Source organism: Wolffia australiana, chromosome 18 (genome assembly GCF_029677425.1).
Source record: "Wolffia australiana isolate 7733 chromosome 18, ASM2967742v1".
NCBI lineage: Eukaryota > Viridiplantae > Streptophyta > Magnoliopsida > Alismatales > Araceae > Wolffia > Wolffia australiana.
Genome location: NC_135852.1, coordinates 4,318,079 through 4,343,245, shown reverse-complemented (window position 1 = coordinate 4,343,245; position 25,167 = coordinate 4,318,079). Strand labels below are relative to the sequence as shown.

At 35.7% G+C, this 25,167-nt stretch overlaps 1 long non-coding RNA gene across 1 annotated transcript; it reads left to right on the top strand.

Moving 5' to 3' along the window:
- Positions 1 to 1,859: 1,859 nt before the first annotated feature.
- LOC144715241 (uncharacterized) lies at positions 1,860 to 3,239 on the top strand. The gene is made up of 2 exons (XR_013584559.1): positions 1,860 to 2,506; positions 2,930 to 3,239. It is a non-coding gene; the product is annotated as an uncharacterized LOC144715241 (long non-coding RNA).
- The last annotated feature ends 21,928 nt before the right edge of the window (positions 3,240 to 25,167 follow it).

The window sequence follows — 25,167 nt, the reverse complement described above, 5'->3', positions numbered from 1 at the left end:
GTATGTCCTTTCAGATTTCTCAGTTTACATATACAACTTTGAGCCCTAATTTCAAGCCCCCTTCTCCTTGCTCTTTGAAAATCGCAGTCCAAAAGCTAGAGAGATCTTTCACTCCCTGAAGAAATTTTCAAGTAGCTTGCCGCAAGTCTTCAAGTGGATATTCTTGATTAATATCAGTACAAGTCCATAGAATTTGGAATCGTATTTTTTCGCGCAGAGTACTTCAAGCTTCAAAGGAAACAAAGCTGGCCTTCAAATTTTGCATATCCTCAACCCTTGTGATAAATTTGATATAATTAATATATGTTTTAGGTTGCTTTTGAGATTTTATTTTATAATTAGTTTCTAACTCTCATACAAATCCATAGAACTTTGAATTACATTTTTTGGTTGAGTTTTGAAAGAGTAACAGGGGTTTGAACTTGGCCACATAGAAATCACGTGATTAACTAAAAACATTAAAAGATTGACCTCTACAGATTGGTTCAAGTTGGTTTTGAATATTTTTCCGAAATAAATTTAGTTCCTAATCATGTTACAAATCCATAGAAGTTTGAATCGTGTCATTTGATGCAAGAATGAAGTAGATATTTTAGTTTAAGCACCAAAGGTCAAACATGAATCAACGAATTTTATCCAAAGAGAAACATGGAGGAGAAGCGGACTAGTGGAAGGAGTGGACATAGACAGTGATGTATCTCTGCAGTGAAGTTATCGTTTCATTTTTTTAATTCTTATCTCTAGAGTAAAAATATCTGATCTGAAAAATATTTATGTTGAAACACATGAAATTATGCCTTGTCTTGAATACTCCTTAAGGAGACTGATTATATACTAAGTGTTGTTGAGGAGAAATACATACTATTTTGAAATATGTTGTTATTGTTAGATCTTTGTCGTCAATCACGAAAAGGCTTTGGGGGCCAGAGTAGAGAAGGCTATAGGGAACAGTTTGAAGTAGGTCAAACGTGGAAGACTTTGGGGATCGAGGACAACAAAGTTTTCCCGATTTGTTCCTTTTTTGGTGTCCTTGTTCAGCCCTATTTCCAAGTGATTTTCTCAGGGGGCATTCACACAAACACAGTTAGGGCACATTATCATCTCAGGATGAATACCCCAAACAGGATTAAGGATTAGCCTTAGTTGTCAAAAAAAAAAATTGTGTTTCTCATTTCCCAGTTAGAAAAATCCTACGTTACTTAACAAAGGAAAGTATGATATATCTAGAGAACCTAAATTTCATTCCCCTCCTCTTATGTTATTCCTTAGCAACTTAAATTATCAGAACACGCTATAAAGGCGTTTATTTTACATATACGATGGGTCTGTTTATAGATACAATGCCATGGATGGATAGAGGAGATAAATACGGAACTACCCTCAAAATTTGATTCCAAAACTTCTTCTAGAATGTTAGATATTGTTCTCTCAAGTTGGAGAATTATGGACCATTGATTAGTTTTCTCTCCCCTTCATCCATGTCATTAATTTGCAGCGAGGTGGCAGATTGATAACATGCATCATATACATGCATGTATACTTCATATTCATGCTTTTAGGGATTAAATTCATATCAAATGATGCATGTTATCATTGATTGAGGTCATTTTCTCCATGGACATGCCATTCCATCAAGTTCTGCATTTTTTAGATAATTATAGAGAATTATGTTATTTAATGAGGGTTGACTTTTCCAAAGTCAACTCCTTATGATTTTAACTACCTTGTTTGAGTATATGCTGCAGGATTGAGGGAGAGGCAATGCAAGATAAGGATGACAGAGGAAAAGAAGAATTCAGGGTCAAAGTTTTATAGTTGACCAAATGGGAAAATGCAAAAAAAGGGAGGGCATGCGCATGGCTGATGCTAGGCCAGCTGGGCAGGCACGCGCTGACGTGTCCTCACTGCCAGGTGGCAGCATGGCTATTGAGCCAGTGCGCGCCAGCATAGGTGGCGCAGGGGGCGCCCGGAGGAGAGAGGAAGAGGAATTTCAATCTAACCAATATGGGACTAAACTCCTGCCTCTTATCTCTCAACGCAGGTGTGACGTGGCAACATCTCCAGCATTGGATGTGGCATCAGATGATTGCAGTCGTCGCTGCGATGGACTTTGGTAGGCGAGGCACAGCGCTACGCGTTGGAATGCAAGCCGTCAGATCGGTCGCGGACGGCGGAGATCGGCAGGCGGAGTGTGGGACAACCACGTCGCGATGTAGCCAACCACGTCACATGATGTGTTTCTCTCTTAGCCATCCAATCTCGCTTAAATGAAACGGACGGCTGAGATCTCCCGTGTTCTTGATTAAATCACCTCTCGCCAGACATCAGATTCATCGTTGAATCCTCAGAAATACGAGCATGTAGTCATTTTTTTCGATCAAATTCTTGAGCCAGGAGAGTTGAGAATTGAGTGATGTCTGCTATGGCACCGAAAGCTCGCAAATTGGTCAACGGATGAACGAGTTCTTCCTCTTTCAAGCCAAGTTACCGAGAAACCATAAATCAGGTAAAAATCAATCCTTAATTGCTATTTAAGGCTTAATTTTTTACAGATTTGGGTAGGAAATGGGGAATTCCTCTCGCCTTTGACTCCTGTATCTTAGATTTCGATTTTAGTTTAGATTTAGATGTGTAATTAGCTAAAATATTACCGTGAATCACCGTTCTTGGTCGCATTTTCCGGAGACAAATTTGATCGAGGATTTCTCCCTCGAATGTCAATGGATTCGAATGATCCCAAAGGCATTTGAAGCCCCGTTCACTTATATTTTGACTGGATTTGATTTCACCGGAATTGATTAATTATTGACACTAGAATTTAACTTTTGACCGCCGCATGTCGATGCGAGTCGTAAATTCCGGGCGGTAGATTACGGCATGATTATCTACCTTGTCTCTTAATCATTTTGAGTTATTCTTGTGGCAACAGATGCCTCTACGTGATTTGGTTCCGAATTGACTCTGCAATCCTGCTTTGACAACTGTATCCTCATGGGAGTCGCAAATATTCAGAGGCAACTTGCGAATCCTGATTCTTAGTGATTACAGCTCTTATCCGCATGTTTTACATGTCATTAGAAGCATCTTTAAGTTAGCTTTCCATTTCCAGAAATTACATTTATGAGATGATTTGGCCCTCGTAATTACCGTTTGACTAAGACACCCATCTTTGTTAAGCGAGTGTCAAGCCTTGACTTTGATTGGATATATCTTTTTGGTCAACCATCCATTCTTGTTGATTTTTGGTGTGTTGGAATCTTTGTGTCAAGGGATTTCCAAAGGCACCAATTTTGTGAAATTTGGACACCATTTGACCCCTCAATTAAGCGTTGACGTTTCCCTGTTATACAGGTCAAAGTCAACACCATTGACTTTGATCAGTCAATTTTTGGGGGCATTTTGGCCTTTTCATGAGATTAGGGACCTAGTAAGCTTACCTTGACAAGGAACTTTCTTGTCCCCCTTGAAATTCAAAATTAAAGACTATTGACGTAGTTAGCATAGGAAAGTCAACTCATTTAAGTCAACCTTAATTCCCTGTGGATTCGACCCATACTCCTGCCATACTCGTCTCCAAAATTATAGTTTTGAGTTGGAAAACATCCTCATTGGACTGAGTCTTATTTTGATTTTTTATCTGTTTACCTCGGTGTTGTGTTAAGACGACCGTGTCGAGAAGTGCGATCAAAGATCCTTAGACTAGCCAAAGTTTCCTCATCAAAGTGTATAGCTAATGGCCTTCAATATGTTGCTCACACATGCCATTGAAGTCTCCAAAAAAAAGCCAATCATTGGCACAAAATTCCACAGTTTACACACACCCTTTGATCAATTGTTGACTCGTGTCCTTGAAGCCACAAAAGTGCCAATCATTTCCCTAAAAAATTAGCATTTAAATGTATCTTTAGATCACACTTTATCATATGGACTTGAAAATTGAATTAAACAAATTGTATTTAAGGCCATTTTTATGTGTAATTTCTCATGTCAAGTTGCACTTTTTTGCCTTCGGCCCCATGCACATTTCAAGGGGTTAGGCAATTTTATTAAAAATTAAATTGGTGATTTTTATCCATCTACCACGTGGCATACACATTAGTCCACTTTTATCAGAATCTAAATAAGGCTTTTTTTCATTGACTCTTCATTTTCAAATCAACATTTCTATTACCTAGGTTCTTTTATTAGCATAAATAATAACTGGACTTAGTTAATGATTTCTCACTGCCAACCACTGGTGACAGTTTGCTTTTATTGCTTGATATATTTTCCATGTTCAGTTCATAGAAAAAGATTTATAGAAGTCAATTTAGATTAAATTATAAAATGAGAAATGATCATGCCACCTGTGGTGAACTGATTATATTCTCCATTTGGTATCTAGAAGAGTACCTTGATGTGTTTGGCCTCGATAAGTATCCACGTGATTTCTGGAATGATCATTTTAGAATCAAGACCATTTTTTTTCAATTTTGATCTCGTATGAGTGGAATTTTTTTATCTATTCTGATCTCGTGAAATAATCCCCCAAAATGTATTCTATCATCCCCTCCTGGATCATTCAATGGGAATATTTGTAAATATTACATCAGGAATTGTTAAAAGAGCCAACCTGTTTACATGCATGTTGATGACAGCTAGAATACATTCTCATTGTTAAAAACATGTTGATGAACTTGACTTAGTATAATAATTTCTCCATTGTTAGTGGAAAAAACTGTTGAAATCAAATTGATTAGATTAGTTCACAAAATAGTATAATATACTAATTAGCTGCCAAATTATCATGAAAATGGCATGCGTCAAATACTTATCATTAATTTTCATAAAATGATATTTACGAGAGATATTAGCTTAATAAGAAACATGAGAGGGGTGAGTCAAGTCAGGCCCAAATTTTTAACAATTTATTGATAACTTTGATATCAAGCTATTTATTAACTACTGGAAGATGGAAGAATGGGTAAGAGGAAAAATTGATCCAACTGGATATAAATAAATTACTAAGTTGATCTAGATGAGGATGAGAGATACAGGATAATATAATTTAGGGAATATCTTTACATTGTTGCATTCTAGTCTTATGATATTCAACTCAAGTCTCTGTTGCCTTGATATTCCTCCAAAAAATGTTCTTTAGGGAACACATAATAAAAATGATTTGAGGATAAAAATATGATTTTTACCATTAAGACGACAATGCTTAGTTTGTTGCTGGCTTCAGTGTCATCCGAGTCTAAATTTTTCACGGGTGACATTTTTTTATAAAATGTAGGTAAGCTATATCACATTGACTTTTTGGAATGGTCGAGTTCTTTTATAAAAAACCTTGGAGTTGTATTTATTGTGTCATTTCAAAATGCAAGATCTCTAGATAGAAATGACTTGAATAGCGATGAAATTATTGAGCAGATGAATTATTCATCCTCAATTGGGGTTCCTTTGGCATATATGTAACATTGATTCACCTTAAAGGGAATAAATTCTCCAAATTTTCCCTCATGAAATATAAGGATACAATTTCAACATGTAAGGGAAAATCATGCACGAAAGAGAGCCCATGACTCAGGAAGTCTCTCACCATAAATGTAAATAGAAAATATCAGTAAATGATGCAGGATGACAGGAAATGCAGGATGATAGGACTGACCGGGTAGGGTAGGCTAACTTAACTGGGGTAGGATAAATCAGACCACAATCCACACAATCGAATTCAGAGATTAAATTCGGTGTAAATACTGATGGTGCAGCCCCTTTCCTCAATCGAGGGCGGGAGTATTGTCTTTCAACCACCGTGGTTAAAACAAGCGACAATTTCAATAAATCAAACAGTCGATCGTGAGAAGATTCAAAGGCCTAATCAGCTAATCGCAAGAAGTTTCAAAACAATCGAGGAACATTGGAGGAAGAACACCGACACCAAAGAGGGTAGAATTACCTCGACACTAGAGCAGTGCGCCGTGGCGATGCGGGTAATTCTTGATGCGTCGTTGGCGGCGGCGAATGATGTGTGCATCAACAAGGTCTCGCAGATCCAACTGCGCGGTCAGTTGGGGGGGGGGGGTCAAGGGGGGAGTCGGCCCCTTGCGGGGTTCAGGGCAGGGCCCCAAAACCTAAATGTTATAAGGGGTGTACACTTGCAGAATGAGGATCTGAAGCCTTTGGATACTGAATGCGGAGGCCGCATGGGTGGGCGGCCGCATGGACGGGTGACAGCTTGGGCGGGCGGCCGCGTGGGTGGGCAGCCGCTTGGGCGGGCGACCTCGTGGGCGAGCGTCCACGTGGGTAGGCAGCCGCGTGGGCGGGCGGCCCCGTGGGCGGGCAGCCGCTTGGGCGGGCGGCCGCATGGGCGGGCGGCCGCATGGGCAGACGGCTGCGTGGGCGAACCGCTGTGCGTGCAGGTGGCGCGGGCGGGGCGGGGGCTGGCAGTTGTGCGTGCGGCCGGTGTGGGTTGACGGTTGTGCGCACGGCCGACGCTTGGGGGCGTGCACGCGGCAGTCGTGGGCAATCGGCAGTGCACACAGGTGCAGGAAGACAGGTGGCCTTCTCCCGACGGTGGCTGCAGCGGCAAGAGGCAGTGGGGGCGGCTCGGACGGAAGACGGCTAGGGCGAACTTCCTTTTAGAAGAAGAAACTTCAATTCCAAAAGAAATTATCCAAGTCTTTCTTACTACATTGGCCTATGTATAGGCCTTGGAGGAAAGAGAAAATAAGATAACTGTAAATTTAACAACCTAATATTAATCTACGTTGGCGACATGTCAACGGGTCACGTCAAAGGACGGTTCTGAAGTTGGCCTTGTCGTGGTCGCCATCAGTAAAGTCCAACATCTTAAATAAATATTTAAAAAAACTAGTAAAAAAATATTTAATTAAGATTATACTGCTAAATGTTTAGTTTTTCGTACAAAAATATAATCTTGTTACCTTAAATAAAGTACATAGGATCCTTCATGCAGAAAATCATTTGTACTAATTAAAATCCTGAAAATAGTAAGATAATAAAATCAATACTAGCGGTAAAAAAGAAGAACTCATATGACCTTTTGATTTAAATTCAAATTACAGCATGTAATTTTGAAGCAAGAAATTACGCATATCGATACTCATAGGTTTTCAATTAAAACATAAAAATATTGTAACGTATCCCTGAAAAGGCAGTTAAATTTTTATTCGAGGATCCAGGGCGCTTACCTATACTTATATACACGAAACCTACAAAATAACCTTTTTATTTTAATCATGGAAAACATTCGTAAAATAAAACGTTCAAATAAGAGTTCGCATTAAAAAAATGGATAAAATAAAAACATTTTAGAGAAACATTGGACTTGTTGAGAGACTTGTAATCAAAAGAATGAGCTAGAGAGAAGAAGAGAGAAGATCTTTCAAAGACAGAAAGGATGGAGAGACTGAAAAGTGGTCTGAGCTGATTTTAATAAGAATCTTTCAAAGACATATCAGAAGACGGAAATTTGTAAGGGAAAATGAACAGCTACTGAACTGGACTGAGTATTACGGAAACCAACATAACAGAATTTTAAAATTCAGTTTTGAATATTTTCGTTTTTAGAATTCTCAAACTCACACATTGGTAAATAAACGTGTAGGATAGACATGAACCAGCTACAGACAAGTATCGTGCAAGCAGCTACAGGGTGAAAATGAAGAGCTTATCCATACATTATGGAGGGGGCTTTTATAGCCTATGAAGTGCCTGTTAGATCCAAATAAAGAGAAAACTGAGGGAAAAGGCTGCTGTAACTGAGGGAAAGGGGTTTCCCACTGAGGAAGAGCCAGTTGACTCATTTGGAAGCCTGGCTTAGCTCTATTCTTTCTATTTTTTTTCTTCCTCTCTGTTCCCCCCTGCTCATCATTTCCAGACATTCTCTTACATGTTCTTCCTTTACTCTTGTTCTTTGGTCGGGTGGAATTCTTGAATAATCTATTACTGGAAATAACGCAACAGACATCAGATTAAAGCTCGTTCTCCAACATTAAGAACGGGGAAGAAACCGAATAAAAGTTTCTACCCAGAAGAGATAGAAAGAGCGAGAGAGGAAGTAGGGTTTGAGGAATAGAATGGAGTTGTGGGTGATTCCTAAGGCTCGATCTTATATAGTAGGAAAGTCGAGTGCACTACCATGCACAGGACTGCACAACCCGTGCACTGAATAAAGCTTACACGACCCGTCGTGTTTCCTGCACGCGCAAAGCACAATAATGCGTGCTAAAAGCTGCATTCTTTAACGTCCACAAAAGGTGTTTGACGCATTAAAAGATTTAAAATATTACAGCCGCCCCATTAAAGCTGTAGCTGAGGTCCTTATGCTCTCTCTTCCCCTCCCTCTTTCTGTGGTTTGAGGAGGTCAATTGCTTCGTTCTCTCTCGCTCTCTCTGTCTCTCTCTCCCTCTCTCTCCCCCTCTCTCTACCTCTCTCTCCGTTTTTCTCTCTCTATCTCTCTCTTTCTCTCTCTTTCTCTCTCTTTCTCTTTCTATTTCTCTTCCTCTCTCTCTCTCTTTCTCTTTCTCTCTCTCTCTCTTTCTCTCTCTCTCCCCCTCTCTCTCTCTCTCCCTCTCTCTCTGTCTCCCTTTCTCTCCCCCTCTTTCTCTCTCTCTCTCTCTCTCTCTCTCTCTCTCTCTCTCTCTCTCTCTCTCTCTCTCTCTCTCTCTCTCTCTCTCTCTCTCTCTCTCTCTCTCTCTCTCTCTCTCTCTCTCTCTCTCTCTCTCTCTCTCTCTCTCTCTCTCTCTCTCTCTCTCTCTCTCTCTCTCTCTCTCTCCCTCTCTCTCTCTCTTTCTCTCTCTCTGTCTCTTTCTCTATCTCTCTCTGTCTCTCTTTCTTTCTCTCTCTCTGTCTCTCCTTCTCTCTCTATGACTCTCGTTCTTTCTCTCTCTCTCTCTGTCTCCTTCTCTATCTCTCTCTCTCTCTCTCTCTTTCTCTCTTTCTCTCTCTTTCTCTCTTTCTCTCTTTCTCTCCTTCTTTCTCTCTCTCTCTCTATGTCTCTTTCTCTATATATATATCTCTGTCTCTCTTTCTCTCTCTCTCTCTCCCGCTCTCTCTCTTTGTATAAATTTTTTTATGTATTTAGATGTGCCTTGTCTAGTTCTACTTCGCCCCTCTTATTCTTTTTATAGTTTGCTTGGCTAATGTCAATCCTCTGCGCCATGGATAGCAAGCGGGATCGCTACCAACACCGCGTACCGAAGGGATGCCTTCCAGTGATGGTTGGGCTGGAGAGGGACGAGAAGCAGAGATTTATCGTTCCATTGCACTATCTCACTCATCCTCTCTTTCTGAGCCTTCTTAAGAAGGCTGAGCAAGAGCGCGGCTTTCACCATGATGGAATTATTCTCATTCCTTGTCCACCCCTGGATTTCAGCTATGTGCAGGCCCAGATTTCCGAGGAAGTCTTCTCTTCTCATCGCTGTCTCCATGGTGCTTGCTTTCACTCCTGGTAATGGTTTAATAGTGCCCATATATCTACAGTTCCAAGGATTATCCTTGGTGGTATTGCCGTTTCATTCGGCGCCATATATCTGATTTTCTTATGCAAGCCCACACATTCCGCTCACGGAGAAATTGGAGTGGATAATATTCAAAAATCAAATATGAAAGAGCGAGCGAGCGAGCGAGAGAGAGAGAGAGAGACAGAGAGAGAGAGAGAGAGAGAGAGAGAGAGATATTGAGAAGGGAAGAGAGAGTGAGAGAGATGCAGGACAGCGGGAGCGTTCTGTGGCCGGGACGGCAAAGATGGGTGGAAGTCGGGAAGAACGCGGCGGCGGTCGTGGTGGAGCAGACGGCCGACGAATTGGGCAAGGGTTACGCGACGGGAGGAAGTGGAAGTCGGGCGACACGATAGAGAGAGATATAGAGGAAGATGGAGTGAGACATAGAGAGATATTGAGGGAGATGGAGAGAGAGAGAGGGAGAGGAAGAAGACAAAGACGAAGAGGAAGAGTGAACAACTCGGCAGCCACGTCAGCGAGAAGGATCCAATAGGATGTTTTAATAAAAATTAGCTAGTAAGAATTTAACAAGTATCCTATACTCGTTAAGAGAAATAGATGGATAGGATTAAATATAGGTTCAAATATAGATGGGTAGGATTCAATCTAGATAGGATTAAACTTAGACGGTCAGGATTTAATCTAGATAGGATTAAACTTCGAACGGATAGGATTCATTTAACGGTTAGGATAGAATCTGCTCTAGCCGTTTTAACAATTATGACGGCTAGGATTAAACTCATTCTAGCCTTTATAACTATTATAAGGGCTAGGATTAAAACGTCTATAACAAACTATTATATGATATTATAAATAACCAATGTTCGACAAAAGATGTGTGGATTTTCAATGATCTAATACAATCATCTCTTACTCTACCTCTTCTTGTTTCTATCTCTACTCCTTTCCCTTTATCTCCATTCGTGTTCTTGAATAGAGGATCCAGGAATCTTCACAAGATATAGAGGAAGATGGAGAGAGAGAGAGATATATATATAGAGGGAGATGGAGAGAGAAAGAGGGAGATGGAGTGAGAAAGAGGTAGATGGAGTGAGAGATAAAGAGAGATATGGAGGAAGATGGAGTGAGAGCTAGATAGAGGTATAGAGGGAGATGTAGTGAGAGATAGAGAGAGATATAGGGGGAGATGGAGTGAGAGATAGAGAGAGATATAGAGGGAGATGGAGTGAAAGATAGAGAGAGATATAGAGGGAGATGGAGAGAGAGAGAGTGAGAGATAGAGAGAGATAGAGGGAGATGGTGTGAGAGATAGAGAGAGAGAGTGAGAGAGAGAGAGCTATAGAGGGAGATGGAGAGAGAGAGAGAGAGAGATAGAGGGAGATGGAGTGAGAGATAGAGAGAGAGAGGTATAGAGGGAGATGGAGAGAGAGAGTGAGAGATAGAGGGAGATGGAGTGAGAGATAGAGAGAGAGAGGTATAGAGGGAGAGGGAGAGAGAGAGAGAGAGTGAGAGAGATAGAGAGAGATAGAGGGAGATGGAGTGAGAGATAGAGAGAGATATAGAGGGAGATGGAGAGAGAGAGGGAGTGTGAGATAAAGAGAGATATAGAGAGAGATGGAGAGAGAGGGAGTGAGGGATAGAGAGAGATAAAGAGGGAGATGGAAAGAGAGCGACCGAGAGATGGAGAGAGAGATTTCATAAAAAGAGAGATGGATAGGGAGAAAGAGATGGATATATATAGAGGGAGAGGGAGAGAGATTTGAGGGAGACATACATATAGAGGGAGAGGGAGATATATATAGAGAAGGAGAGGGAGAGAGAGATTTGAGAGAGGGAGAGATTGATTGGGAGAAAGAGATAGAGAAAAGGAGAGAGAGAGAGAGAGAGATCATCCTCTATAGTCATATATTTCTTCATTCTCTTAAGATTCGAATAGCAACTTCTTAGTAGTGTCCGTTGCTCTTGAGGTCTGCCAGACGAGGGGTAAGCCAAAGAATTTTATTTTAACCCCTTTAGAGGAGTTAAACTGGTGGATTCCAGTTTTGACACTGTGGATCTCGTTGATAATTATATAATCGAGAATTCGCCAACCCATTTCGGAGAATCTATTTTTATTCTTTCCTCGTTCTTTGACCAAGTTCCCTTTATTTTATGATCTCAAGGCCAACGGAATTCGCAAAAATTTGTAAAAAATCTATTTATAATTAGTTGGCACATGAAGATATCATTTTTAAGGATTTAATCTTTGCTGAGGGCGAGGTTTGCTTGACGTCTCCGTCGGTCGGCTTCTCGCTTGCTTGTTCTTGCGGGCCGGGGGATAGAGACTGCGGTTATTATGCAAATAAGGTTCAGATATATTTTAAGAATCTGTATAGAACATACTGAGATAGTGCGACGCGGTTTGTTAAGATTCTGTATTTTGTTATTTTTCAGTGTTTTATTCAGACGGGAAAGCAAATCTTTGTTCGTTACGCACATCCACGACTGTGCCATTAATTAAGTATCCAGCACTTTAGTATTTAACAAATTTGTGATAATTCATGCGATAACATGGAACAGGAGTCTATACTTTTGCCATAAAATTTTCAACATCCATGAAAATTTAGGATGGAATCTGAAATGACGTGTGAAAGTGTTTTAGCCGTAACAAGAATAGAACAAATGCTTGTCCCCATTAATCAGTTATTGGTTTGTCGGATGTTCATGACTTTGAATGCAAAGTTACAGACGTTAAACACGTCACACATCGGTAAGATTCCAATACTTTACATAATTTTCATCATTTATTATCTTTTATGATGACTAAAACCAGAACTTTATACGGAACATAAAAATTCAGACGCCTAATGTCACTGCTATGAACCTGACATATTTTGTTCTTAAATAAAATGGAATCATGGTCGCCTTCTCGCTTGCTTGTTCTTGCTGCCACAAGATAGAGACGGCGACTATCGTGTAAAGAAGCTTCATCTATTCTTATTATTTTGCTCTTCCCACTGTTGAAGGAGATACTGAGATAGCAAAGATGGTGTTTCTTAAGATTCTGTAATTGATCTACCATGATAGCGAAGTTGTCTGGTCTTTTTGGAGTGTCCCATTCAGACGGAGAAAAAAATCTGCGCATTTAACAACTGTGTCATCAATAACTTGTCAAGCACTCGAGAATGCCGCAGATTTCTGATAATACATGTGATTACGTGGAACCAGAGTACATACAGTAGGCAACATTTCCATGCATACATGAAAAGATTTAGGATGGAATCTGTAGTTAGGCGTCAATAATGTTTTAGGCGTAGGAAGAATAGCAGAAATGGTTGCTCCATACGTTATTAATTATGATCAAAAGAGTTATATATTACAATACTGAAAATACTATAGTGAGTATACGTGTTTATTATGAATGTTTAATCAATTTGATAGAATAACAACTTTTCTACATAGATCATTTTAATTTTTCAAACACATTGATTGGAGTTTTAAAGGGTTCATCTAATTTTATTTGGTTTTATCATGACTAGGTTGTATTTCACTGGTTTTCTAAAATTTTCATATTTAGTTTTCAGCATCATTAAATATCAGTGCCATTTTTGTTTCTTCCTATTTATGTTTTCGTTGAAATAGGATCCTGAAAGTAATTCTATTATTTTTCATGGTTGATCACATTTAATGGAAACATGATGAATTATAATGTTTTTCGGGATAGTTGATGAAGTCAAAATGCGTGTTAATTTTTAATGTCATTGTAATTTAATTTGCCTAAAATCAAATAAATTGGATAAAATATATAAAACTCACTCAGGCGTATACTTAGAGTAAGGTCCTCTCCACAGGGACTGACCTTTAGAGGTGTATCTAATAATTGAGTTTTTTTGTAAATAAGCAATAATATAATATAAGGATAGTAAGTATAGTAAATGATACATAATTAGTATGTGGTAAAATATTACGTAGATGAGAGTTTTAGATATGAAGGAGAGAATACCAAGTATTATTTATAATAGTTACAAGGATTTAAGATAACAAGAAAGTAGGATGTTGGGATGGTTTGATATTGTTAGAGTTAAAGATAATATTAATATAGGTAGTAAGAAGTAGATAAGACTGATAAGACAATGGTAAGATATTACTGATTGAAGATAGGAGGATAATTATTTAACTAATAGTAAGTCATTTTTAGATAGGAAAAAGATATAATAGTTGTAGATATTAATATTTAATTAGATAGTGAAGAATATGGATCTAAGGAAATAAGATGAGATAAGTATTTAGTTTAGTATTACGTGATGAAAAGAATGAGGAAGAGAGGAAGTATTATAAGTGAAGATAGGAAGTATTGGATTTTCAGAATAATAAAGGTAAGTAGAAATATAGAGGTTATTTAATTAGTATGGATATAGATTAAAATATAGATATCTTCTGATATATAGATATGCTAAGAGCTAAATATAAGGAGAAGTAGAGATAACATCTTTTATATAGTTTTATAGGAATTTAGCTACTTAAATACAGACGGTGGTTAAGAGAGAGTAAGGGGTAGTAAGGGTAATTAAGAAGGATATATTTAGAAGTTGACTATAGTAGTAGAATATGATATAGAGTTAATATATATATATTCTGTATGTTTTTATACCTTTTTTATAGCATAAATTTGAGGCAAATAAGGGTAATTATGTTAACGCCCGAGTGGTGTTCAACAGAATGCCCAAAAAAGATCCGAATAAGATATAATATATATATGTGTGTGTTTTTTATATTTTATGAGCAAAAAATAAGGGGAAATGAGGGTCATTCTGTCGACACACGAGAGATGTTCGACAAAATGCCCGATAGTAACCGAAATGTAAGGTATATATATTTTATAAGGTTAAAGTATCACGGAGATAAAAAATAATGAACAAAATACGTCAATGCATGGAAGGCATTCGTTAAAATGCCTCAATGAGGTCGAGTTAAGAGAACACGACGAACTTCGGTCAAACGATATTATTTTAACCAAATGTATGAAAACAAACATGAATAGGGACTCAAGATCTACCCAGGAGTTTTCAAGAACTCACATGAATCGCCCTGATTCAGGCGGTCACAGATTAGGGGCACTGCAATTAAACTCTGTCAGAAGATGATGAAAATGGACGTTGTAGAGTCCTTTTTAAAGGCCTGGGGAGGATCTTCCATGGCCGTCGATGGGGTAAAACGGTTCTAGGGGTCATCCCACGCCGTTGGATTACCTGATGCGGTCTCCCCTTGGGCGCTAACCACTGTCGGCTTGCTGGAGATAACGGCCAGGGGCGGAGATGGATGGTCCTATATAGGCCTGGAGGACGGATGACGATTTCATCATCCGTCATTTCTTTTTCGTCTTCCATTTTTGTTCTCATCGACTGACGGATGATTGAACGGTCCTATATCCACCATTCTTCATTAGTTATCCGCCATCTGTGACGAATGACGGATGACAAAATTACGGACGAATGACGGAAACCACGGATGACAAAAATTACGGACGAATGACGGAAACCACGGATGACAATATCCGTTGACGAAAATATTTTTCAGAATTTTCTTTCCTTCGCCGGAGCCGGAGGTTCAGAATTCTGATATCCGTTCCGATATCCATTCGGATTGACAGGTGAGAGAAGTATTTAGATTAGATTTTTTCAGAATTCCGTTCCGATATGTTCCATCTGTTCATTTTCGTCATCTGTTTCCATCCTCCAGGCCTATGGATGGATCTGTCCCTGGCCGTCCGATCTCCTTAAGAGTGAGACCAACAGCTATGATTAGATTCTAGACATGGTCCACTTTCACACGATGTACCCGCCATGTCATTTGAGCCGGTTGTGTCAGCAGACCACGTAAGCTTTTAAACTTTTTGATTCATCCACTGAGGCGTCCCACAATCCTCATCACCTATCGCAGCCAATAGGAGCACAGGAAAAAAGAACAATAAATATTAAATAATGTGGACCATCTGATCTTCCTTATGGAGATCAAACGATCATTATTAGAAATCTACTTATGAATTGGTCCGTTATGATGCGAGCTTCAGGCTGGGTTGGCTCAAATCTTGGCCATAATGCCTCTTAAATTTTCTAAATATTACATCCCGTTGGGCCATGTTCTTTATTGTTGCTTCTCGGCATGGCCCGATGTGAATCTGAAAACTACAAAACATCCATTATCCCATATTGGTAATTTTTAGGAAAAGTTATTGTATAAAATTTTCATGCAATATAATAAATCGAAAATAAAAGACTTTCTTTTATGGCGCGCAAACTTCTCTTTTACCTCAGTGAGCCTTATGTTGGGCCTCTTGGGTCCTTGGTGGGCCAGCTGGTCTGCCAAGTGTCGGTGCTCTTTGCTGGCTGTGGGTGGGCTCAAGCCCAGTGTTCACCTCCTTGTGGGCCGGCTTGGGCGCTACTGCACTTCGGTTCCGCACTAGTTAGCCACATAAAACCAAAATTTTTATTCTTATATATATACACTTTCTTCCTCTCTCCTTCTCTCTTTTATTTCCTTCTTCAACCTCGATTTCACCCTTGCAACATTCATGTATTGACACACTAGAGAGAGCAATAGTCTCATTATAATTAACAATGTTTGAAACATAATTTTTAATAATAAATTCTTGGACATCTAAATTATGTAAAATTACATTAAAAATGCATTGTTTTATCACTTAATCTATTTAGTGCATGAGATGAAATCTGGGTAAAGTTGAAGATAATGTTTTTTGAATTAATCAAGTTGAAGGTAGCACACATGAAATAATCCCAAAATGACTTTAAAATGTGTAAGATTGCGTGCCATATTTTGGGTGTATCCATAAACATGAGTAAAAAAACTTGATGGAAAATGCAGCATGCTGCAGCAGACTTTTTAAAAATGCGCATATGACACCAAATTTTGCAAAAATGATATCTTTTTTCACTCAATTACATCATGGTAATCAGTATCCAATCATTTTTTGATGATTTAGTGTCCTGACTCATAGAATATAAATATTCATCTAAATATCTGTCATGAATCAAACCATAAAGCACATAAAAAATATGCATTCAAATTAAACAAACCTTTAAGCTTTAAATGTAAAAATGTGAAATGAGCTTGAAGTCCAAATTTTAAGGTATGGTTCATTACTTGCGTAACACAACAAGTTCCAATGATATATAAATTAGGCCCAAGTTTTCTATAAGAATACTATTGGACCTGATCATACAAGTGAGGTTAATAACGGAAAGTTGCAATATTCATATATATTAAATTTATTGGTAAATTTAGTTGAATGAAGGCTTGAGCCAATATTTATATAATAATATAATTGGAATTGATCATACAGATGACACTAAGTGAAAGATGTAACGTCCATACACATTAAGTTTATGGGGGAATCGAGGTTAAGCGAAAGATCTCTTGATGGATTTCAAGAAAACAACATTCACAAATATTACCTAATCCTATTGTTGTAAAATTTTCAAATTCAACATAACTTCTCCTTTTCATTCCTTGGATAATTATTATTTCTGCTGCTCTCTAATATATTCAATATAAAATGCAGTAACATTGCTTAAGGGAGTGAAATATCTCTATTTATTTTGGACTGCTATTTTCAAAGATAAAGGAGAATGGCAGTTTGAAATTAGGGCTCAAAACTATATCTACAGACTTGGAAATCCAAAAGGTTATAAGGGTAATTTATCAAGAGTCCAACAGTCATCTGTATTGATTATGATTGGACAATATGAAACAGTGATCCGTTTAAGTTTGAATTTTTATATTTATTATTTTTCCATAAGTTCAAAATACCTTTCAAACGTTAAGAGTAAAAACTAGCCTTTTGCGAAGGATTTCAGCTTTAAAATAATCTTAAAATTTCAGGTATGTTTACTAAATTATTTTACTCAAGATATCACTATTGAATAGTAATATCTTCACGTAATTAATTTTCATTAAATCATCAATAAACTCAGCCTTAAATATCCGAAGGTAGTAATTAGGAATTTGACAAAGTTATTAAACTAATCAAATGAGTTTAAATTCAGGTGAATATTTAAGCAGTATTAAATAATATATTTATCTTACTGTCATAGAAAATCCAAGTCCTAAATCAGTTATTTGAATTTTTCACCATATAGTCAAACTAAGTAGCCTTTTAATATAACTATGGAGGTTATTTGATCTTCACTTACATTTTGTCAACTAGTTGATGAGGACCTATTGTGATTCATCACAAACCCTATTAAGGTATGCATCACTTTGAACATTCATCAAAACAAACATTAAAGCATTTTATTAGAATGTCCTTAAAGCTTAGTCTTCATAATGAATACATATAATCAAGAGCTGAACTATAAAGAGATCATAACACATAGGTCACCATTCTTTAAACATGTATTCTTAATATTCGTATTTGAAGGATCCTCCAGAAGGACAAAGAAATATACTGATAGAATGACACTATCTAGTCCCCTCATATGATAAGTATAGACAATTGTGTAGTTATTTATGTGGAGACATAAATGAAACATAGTGGGTGATATTTAGGGAAATCTTCACTGAATTCTAGTAGTATAACTAATTATAAATCATATCGATTCATGTCATAATTGTATAAGCGATACTTAGACCAAAGACATCTTGTGGAGGGATGATTTTTTTTTAACTGACCTATGAGTTCATAATCTTGGGATTCCAAACTTTCTTAGCTAGGATGCAACAAGAAGTACACAAAGGTGATTATGTCATCAAGATGGGATCATCCACGGTCGGTAGTAGAGGGGAAAGCTCAAGTAAAATGATGTGATGAATTCCTTGGACGAAGTAATGGAATTTCAAATAAGATTTCTTCAATGATTTCCGATACAATAATACTAACTGGGATGACTGACTAGGAATTCATAGTTAACCACACCCTATATCATCCTAAAAGTTTCATATATATTAGGGACTATATAAACAGTATAACTTATAAAATAAGGATTTGTATGGCTTGGCATGCCATATTCATTCTTATCTTACATGCCACGAGGTATGGCTTATATTCTCATATATTTAATTAATAAGGTTAGTGAATAAAGGTTAGTAAATTTAAGGCTTCATGGAAAAAAAATTTTAAGTATAAATAAGATAAAACCCTGTGAGAAAATTTATCCATGCAAGAGTTCTTCAGGTTCCCATCATTCTTCTCCTTTTTTTCTTTCTTGCCCTTCCCTTTCATTGTGATTGGAATGCCAAGATGATGATGGTGGATCAATAACAAGGTTAACAAGATGAAGAGAAGATTATTTAATTTTCCAAAAATAACATGGATATAAGGAGTGATGGTTTTGGCCTCCGTATCAGTTTTTGTCTTATACTTATACCTATACCTAAACTTCTGTACAGTAAATATGAAAATAACATAAATATACAAATACAAAAAATACACAAATGACATGAATATGTTAATATACAACTACATAATTACACAAAAGTGTGAACACCTAAATATTTAAATATATAAATATGTAAACCTACGACAATGTAAATATATGAGTTCAAATATAAGGATATAAAAATGTGCCACGAATACAGTTTTGCCTTTGATTATATAATGAATCCATGGAAAAAATGGAATCTTCACAAAGTACATTTATGTATTTAACTTTTTAATTACTATTTTTACCTAAATTTTGACTTTGATTTTTAAACTTTCAATGTGATTTTTTTCAGAGGCAGGTGACCGAACTTATAGGTTTTACCAAACCGAAACCGAACTCTGACCAAACTAAGACAGTACTGAAGTTTGGGTATAGGTATAGGTATTGGCCGAAAACTGAGACCAAGACCAAAACGGTCATTCCCTAATCATGAGTCATTGTGAGAATTGATAAATCTTGCATTGATCCATGCAAAGGTGATTTGATTGTCAGGATTTTGTTTCATTATTTATAATGGAATCATCATTGCACGAATCATCTTTGGATAAAGTCAATGAAAGCCTCTGAATCCAACTGCTGCATTTGTGGACTTACTACATTCCCCATACAAACAACATTTGCTCGCCATGTATAATTGTATAATGGAAGATAAATTAAATAGTGAAAAAATTCATTATTATAGTCAAATAATCATATTAGATTAAATTATATTTTATTTTATGGTATTGAAATTTTAATTTAATGATAGAGACCCACTTGAGATCTCGATGATAAGAAATGGAAATAGGAGGTAGCCTCCATACTGGAAACCCAGATGGAAGAGTCTAGTGTAAATAAAATATTCATGTATAATTACGCTTATTATATATTACCTTTATTATATGCCTGTAAGGCTTTTGCAGAATTTTTTGGTTTATAATGATATGAGAAAGTATAAGGAGTGGTTTGTTAGGCATAGTAAAAATTTATCTTGAATACTCAATACTGGTTAGTCATTAATTAGACGTCTACCTATTTATTGTTGTCCTAAGGATGGTACGAGAATATTGGGATTGAAAATTTTCATTTTTTGAATGATATTTCTACTCGTTGATAATGTCTAAGGAGTTATATTATCCCAAAGCCTCGAACTCATATGATCTCTTTATTAAGATTCTAGGCCTCCAAAGCTTAATCTCATTGAATCTGGCCACTACAGCTCACCAAATATTTTTAATTAGTTACCCTTTGTCAAATTCTATGTCTAGAATTCCAATGCTTCCATATCTCATTTCAACTCGTACTTCTTCTCCTAATCCAATCGCCACAGTCTTCAAGAAAATGTCTAATTAAAACTAATACCTGATAAAAATTAACTAAGAACAAATACACAACGTGTTGATTTGACTCAACTCAAATACTTGATATCCTTCAAATTTCATTTATCATCATATGATGAATTTATATGATTTTTCATATGGATACATATGTATATCCCTTAGATTACTGATAACCTAAATTAAATACTTCAACACAGTAAAAGTTTTCAACTATATTTCATCTCAATATCACTTCACTAGGAAAATTTTAACTTTAAATAAATGGCTTGATTTTAAACAAAAGTAAACTATTTGAATGAGAATCTAAACTCAACTTCAATAAAACAATTTTATCAATGAAATAAATGTGGTAACCATTTAATTTCCAAATTTAGCCCTCATACTACCTCAAATGTTATATATTTATTTAATATGTTCTCTGTCAAATAACGTTTTTCCTATTCAATCCTATATATCAATTAAAATAGTATATCTAAGTCAAATTAATTTTAGTTATTATTAATATAATCAATTTTTCGAAAATAATTAATTTTATATTACTAATGCATCATATTAATGATACTTATATTGAGTGTCAATGGTCAATCAACCATAATATAATATATATATATATTTTGAAACGTCAAGAAATTGTATTTTCCCTTATATTGACAAATTTAGTAATTTTTTTAATTTACTATGTTAAAACATTTATGACCTCAATTTTTTTTGTCTGTGTACCAAACACCATAAAGTCCCTTAAAACCTAATTACTGTAACAATTACATATTTTCTTCTTAAGTTTTCTTACACAAAACCTTATAATAACTTTTTATGATTTAAAATATTTTATTATATATTTTATCATCAAGAAAATATAATTTTGAATGATCAAAATATATAGAAATAAAAAAAACACATATATAAGCAATTTTGATTTGAACTTGATTAAGTACTTTTTTAATTTATTTTACAAGTAGAATTAAATTATACCGAACTTATATTTTGGACATAATTTATTATGGAATTAAAAACTCCAACTCAACATTACCACTCTATTCGGGACTTGAATTTTTTGATATTCATTAAACTATGTAGGCATTCTTCTTCAGATGCCTTGAGCTTCTATCCTTAGACTAGAATTTTCATATAGAGATCGTGAAAAGACTATATATCATGAAATGTAGTCTAGAATACTATAGTGTCATTCTTTTAAGTTAAAATTTCACGATTTCTATACTCTATGTTTTTTATTATGATAGAGCTATATGTATTTATATCATAGTCATTTCATAGATATATGGATGTACATCATTTTTAATGATCAAAAGTAAAATTTATAAACACAAAAAATCAAATTCTATTTACCCGTTGTAAACTGTTTTATACCTTGGAAAGCCCAAATAGTTTGATCTTAGATCTGGACTCAGGAATATTTAAAACGTACTCTTAATAAATCTACATGTTAAATTAATTTGAAAACTGATTATCATTAATGAACCCAAGATTTTTTTAAAAAGATGAATCTGTAATAAAATTATGTTTTTCTTCGAGAAATTCAATCATAACTAAATAAGAGTAAATATAAAAATAATAAGTGTGTAAATTTTTAGTTAAATTCATCTTGATTAGATCATTTTTAAAAATAATATTATAATTAATCACACAATTTTTTAGGATCACAGAAATCATTGACTCATACCATAAGTGTGAATGCAATAAGGTGGAAGAAAGTATACTTTGGCCGAAAAAACTCCAAATTAACATATCATATCTAATAGATTATTTTAACATTTTTTAATTAATGGGATATCTTAATATTATTATTGGAATAATATGCAGGAAAAGAGGGAATAAATATACTATTAAAAGTAGTTTTAGGACATGATGTAGATATATGGATTTATCTACATAAATAAATATTCCTCAAAAATCACAGTGGGATAAAAGTAATAGAAAGGTGAAAAGAGATTCATGAAAATCTTGGGTTTCCAGCTGAATGAAAGAGGAAAGGGGGAGAAGAATTGGGGTAATAGGATTACTCTCTATTTTTTTGTAATTACTTTACTAGACATTCTGTTTTTCTGTTACTCTCTCTATTTTAAGTTCCTGTACTTCGCTTATGTATGGGTGCCAGACATGTATGCCAAGAATTTTTTGGCTGAGTTCCACATGATGGAGTTAGAAAAAGAGTTCTGATGCATCATTCATTGAGCATTTTCAGCCAATCAAAGGACAGAAAAGGCAAAAAAAATTATTATTTGGGCAGGGCCTTGGGCAACAGCCCAACATCCATCCAAGCTCATTATCCAGCTTCTCGTTGTCCCATTCCAGCTACAATCATCGTCTTACTATTTATTTCATATACGCCCAAAAACAACTATTCATTCTCATAAAAGATAAAAATAATAGAAATCATGGACTTGTCCATACAAAAATGTTATTCACGAATATGCAATAAAATATAGACTCACATGTGTATAAAGCATGAAATTAACAATATAGCCCTAAATGATGTATAATACGTTGAAATTGCATTTTCGATCTTAATAGTTTTTCATATAAGAAGATTGGATTTTCTGATAAAAATGTTATCTCATTTGATTAATCAAATTCATTATGAAACTAGCTATACATGGATTCCAGATCTTGTCTCATGTCTATAAAAAAAAGTGTGCAATCAAATGTCAAATGTCGGCCAAATATCACATATTCACCAGAATGAGGCCTAAGAAGATGACCGCAATGTCTGAATGAGTGCACGCTTAAATTATTTCCCTAATTTGCATTATTCACAAATTATATCCACATAATACAATTTACATGCCTGATGAGAAGTATTTTGACATTTCACCTGGAAGACTGCTATACAAAAGTCAAATAACTCAATAAAAATATTATATTTGAAGCTTTTTAGGAACTCCATATCAAACAATGAATAATAATATTTATAAAAAAGATAAACTCATGAATCAAGGTTTCATAACAAAAAAAATTCACATAACACACTAGGTGTATTCATATCTAAATAAATGAATTTATTTAGTAAGGTATATCCGTTTATGTCGACTACCTTGTAGTATTTGTAGCCAAAATAATAGAAAAAAATGAGGATGAGTTTAAATCAGAAATATGAGTCAGAGCACATAAGAGGAAGGGATAAGACTTATTCTATCTCTCGACTCGTGCAGATTGATAAGCTGGAAAATACGTATTTATATGTCGTTATTTAGGGGACTTTTCAAACTTAATCACTAAAATTTATATACCCCTTAATGCTTAAGGGGTCGAACCCTAGGGAGGCGACCGGGAAAAATTCAGTTTTATCAACGTAGGGTCTAGATTCCAATTTTGGTGAAGATGCTACTTTTTAGCCAAAATGAAAATTATGCTGAAGGATGTCTGCCGCCTTATAAGGAAAAGCTTAAGTAGTAAAGTTGAACAATTAACCAAGATTCATTTTCTGAATTCTATTATCAATCTGCTTCTGATGTGGGATTAGTTAAAAAAAAATTTAGAATTTCTAAGTAAGTTCAGAGTTTTTAACTAATCGGATTTAGATGACTTGATATGTTTTAGTAAATCCTAATTGAAATTGATTGTTGAATTGGCATGATTAGTTTAGGGAATTTTAATACATACAAATTTATTCATGAAATTGTTTAGTAAAATCCTACTCCCATTCTCATGGATTTGGGATAATAGGAAGGCTTTTTTATATTGAATTTTTATTGTAATGGAATCTATTTTAAATTGTAGAAATGTCCACAATTAGAAAATTGTGAGTACGATTCACGATTTGCTAATCTGAGAAATACTGGATTAATTTGATGATTTAAGAGATGAATCTACTTCGAAATTGTTGATTGATGATCAATGAATACTAATTGAATTAAAAAAATGAACTATGATGAACGAATGAAGATGGTTAAAATCAAAATTTGGAAAAATGACGAACGTGAACGAGATTGCCAAATGGAGAAAACTAAACACCAATGCAACTGTAAATGAGTAAAATTGAGCCTAGAGGTGCCAGAGATAATCAGAAACTCGATATGGCTTGATTCCGCGCAATGAACGCACACATTTTTCAATAATTTTGGCTTGAATAAGCTGGAAATGTGCGCGATGGATCTGCAAAATTCTTTAAAGATTTGAGCTCCAACTTGCTACTGGTGGATTCCTGAGACTTCAAGGAAACCGGGCTTCTTTCCTCGGGCTTGAAAATCAAGAACAGCCGCTTAATTTTTTGATTTTTTCCTTTTATCGCCGCGGAATTGGAAGAAAAAGTTCTTCCAATTCTGTTATTTTTTAAATTTTCTTCGCGTTGTATGCATGGCGTACAATGCGACACGATTGGTTAGTCGTGCTTTTGCATGGCTCCATTTGGTGCGCGACACGTACGTAATCGCATACGTGTGTGTCGTGCACCAAAGGTGCAAGCATGCCTTCTGATAGGCCGCCGCGACGTTGTGTGTGGTGCGTCCTTTTGTACGTGCTGCGCTTTTAACAAACTATTAGCGCTCAAACCGGCCCAATAAGGGCCGGTCTGAATAAAAAAAAATTATTAAAAGAAACACTAAAAATAAATTGTAAAAATTGTTTCTAAAGGCATAAAAAACTAATTTATTCATTTTGAAAAGACCTGTAATCGTTTAGTTTATTTTTTATTTATAGAAATAGGTTAATTTAAAGCATTCAAATTGTTCTAATGATCATTTTAAAATCATCTAAATGTGTAAATTGACCTAATTATTTATTACATGTATTATTTAACTTGAAATTTAAGGAAATTCTTCTTTTAACATAAAATCATGATAACATGCATTGAAATTAATGTTTTAAAGCATTAAAATCCCAAAAATGTGATGAAATTAGCACTTATTTTCTCATATTTGCATGTTATCACAGATGACTTTCAAAATTTAGTTCTGGATCTTCTTAGTTCTAACCTCTGAAATAAAAGGCGTTTTTGATCTTCTT